General features: G+C 37.5%; 1 pseudogene; it reads left to right on the forward strand.

Moving 5' to 3' along the window:
- Positions 1–693: 693 nt before the first annotated feature.
- Positions 694–3,007, forward strand: part of LOC107565206 (protein LYRIC-like) — a 9,852-nt pseudogene continuing 7,538 nt past the window's right edge.

Below are 3,007 nucleotides of genomic sequence, written 5' to 3' on the forward strand. Positions count from 1 at the left end.
TTCAGACCCCCTTCAGTTTTTTCAGTTTTTTTATGTTGCAGCCTGATACTACAATTGTTTAAATTCTTTTTTTCTCATTAATCTACACTCCGCACCTCATAATGACAAAGTGAAAACAGAACTTTAGAAATGTCTGTCAATTTATTAAAAAGAAAAAACTGAAATATCACATTTACATAAGTATTCAGATCCTTTAATCAGTACTTAGTTGAAAGGGACTTTGGTTTAAGCCTTTTGGAAATCTTCTTGAGTGTTATTTTGTAGCTAAGGCTATTGAGATTTAAATCAGTGTCCTTTTCTGATTTATGACAAACCCAGATTGAATAAACAGATTACTACATGTTTATTTGTTTAGTGATCTTATTTAAAATACAGTTACCACTGGTCTATATAATGATTATCATAGATCAGTGATAGAACCAATTATTGAAACAAATTTTGATGGGTTAAAACGGAATTAATATCATAATTTGGCAATAGACTGATGAGGTTAGTAAATGCAGCCTATTTTTTTTTCAATTTAATAAATAAATTGAAACATAAGCTAAGGAAAGCAAACAAATCAATAGAATCATCAAAAAGCAATCACATATTGTTTCAAGAATCTTTGTCACATTTTTATTACTAATTAAAAAAAGATAACTCAGTCTTCCACAATCAAAAAAAAAAATGACACTAGGAAGTGAGGCCGGAATCTTTTTATTTATAGATAAAAAATTATCAAACAAAATAAAAAAACTGAGGATATATTCCTTAGACTTTTTTTTCTCATTTTGATGACCAAAAATGCTGCGCCCTCCAAAGACGCCCAAAAGTGTTGTCTAGGTAGTCAGATCGATATGTTTTGAGACACAGCCATAATATAAGAAGGCGAGAAATATCAAAGCCACTCCCTCCTGCCTTTCACTCTCTCCCGCTGCCAGCAGCAGCTCACTCTCCGTCTCTGCGTGCGGTTCTTGTCCGCCTGCTTAAAATGGACCAAGACTGGCGAGCTTTAGCCACACAGCGAGCCGAGTACGTGTCTGACCGTATCCGCGGGCTGCTGTCCTCCGGCCTGGACTTCCTCCGGGCCGAGCTGGGGGTTGATCTGGGGATAAAGCCGGAGCAGTACCCGTCGTGGCTGGTTCTGAGCGCGGCGCTGATCGGGCTGACGGTGCTGCTGCTGCTCGCGGCCTGTGGACGGAGGAAGCGCCGAGCGGCGCCCGTTTCTGTTTCTGTGAGCCCCAGCACCGCCGCTGCAGAGACCCCGGTTAAGGCCGCCGTACCACCGAAGTCTGTGAAGACCGAGCCGAGCGAACCGAAAAAGAAGAACAAAAAGAAAGCAGCCGAGAAGGTAAGCGGCCTGCGATTGTGATCTGCTAGTGTTAATAGCTGTGATTCAAAACTAAGACCGCTGTCTTCCTAGACAGCCTTTTTGTGATACCCAAAAATGAACTCTAGATAGGCAGCCTGCTAGGTTTTGAGATACATTGTCTTTCTAAAAATCCTATTTAGCTGACTTGAGTTTGATAGAGGTTTGCACGAGTAAGTTAACGTTAGCTGCTAACGTGCTAACCTATAATGCTACTACTGCTAATCAATATTAATAAATCTTTATTTTTAAAGGAATAATCACATCTGTTTTCTTTTTAATTTTAACAGTAAACCTCTGTTGTGCAGCACTTTGTTTGCCAAAAAATAAAAGGGTTTAATTTTCATTTGATTAGGATAAATTAAATTAATGTTTTATGCCTTCATTTGAGAAGGCATAAAAAAACTTCATTTACCAGAAAAATTAAGAACATTTTATAGGGCCCTATTATTGTTTAAAAAAGTACCCTATACAAAAAAAAGAATAGGTTTAAAATACAGGCATGGGGTTCTTAATTTCTTTTTATTAATTCACCATTTTTAAACTGATATTTACTGTTCATTTTTTAGAAATGTCAATAGCATTTGTATTAAAACTATATTCACTGAATGTAATAATAAAAAAAAAAACGAGAATCGAATCGAGACCATCCCTATATACGAGATGCACTTTTGTTTAGCAGGTGCTTGGGAAACCAAGGTCAGTCATCGAGAAAAACGTCAGCAGCGCAAAAAAGAGAAGGGCCCTGGTGACAGCTCTGGGAGCCCTGAGGTTGGAGATCGTGCCAGTCAGAAGGTAGAGCAACCTGTGGTTACAGCCCCAGCTGGCACCAAAAAGAACAAGGGTATGCATTTCCTGAATTCAGTGCTTGTTCATGAGACTGTTCATGGCATCCTAGAAAATGTTAATACTAGGGATGTTAATTTAATTTATTTTTCCTAACCGACCACTGACGCTCGTTAACCGATTATTAACCGTTAACCAACAAGATTATTTTAAATTAGAATTGAATTAAATTAGAAAGGATAAGTGTCTGTGAACCGTTAATAATTCTAACATTTGTTTCCCGGGGATTAATTTTACATGCGCAAAAAGCAGCAAACAACAGAACATGAGGATTCACATGGTCATATCACATCATGCATCTGCAGCGCTTCTGCGAGCGGAGAAAAACATCATAAAGCTAGGCTATATATATATATATATATATATATTGTATATATTTTGTGCTGCGTAAAAGGAAACCAGACGGCAGAAAGCAGCATCCTATTTTTCTATAGGCTTATTTTACAAAAGCACAAAGATTTTTTATTGTGAATGTACACAAATAAAAGCAAACCTTTTACAATTCCGATTATCTTTTGGACTAAAAGGAGTAGTTACTTCCACTGTTAAAAGTGATTGCGCCGGCGCCGCATGCGTGCACACAGTTAAGCATTGCTACCTTGACAATGCAGCCTGTTCATTATCATAATAAAACACAGTCAGTCAAACATATGGAAAAAAACACACTGCTCAGTTCAAATATGTAGTAAAGTCTGTGCCGAAGTGTTATTACCGTACCGCCGTGATGTTATGCAAAACATTTTGTTTTACATGGATATTGGAACACGAGTGAAGTAGGCCTACATAATAAATAATATTTTGGCATTCAAA

This window comes from Sinocyclocheilus grahami, unplaced genomic scaffold, assembly GCF_001515645.1.
Source record: "Sinocyclocheilus grahami isolate Dianchi unplaced genomic scaffold, SAMN03320097.WGS_v1.1 scaffold987.1, whole genome shotgun sequence".
Taxonomy (NCBI): domain Eukaryota; kingdom Metazoa; phylum Chordata; class Actinopteri; order Cypriniformes; family Cyprinidae; genus Sinocyclocheilus; species Sinocyclocheilus grahami.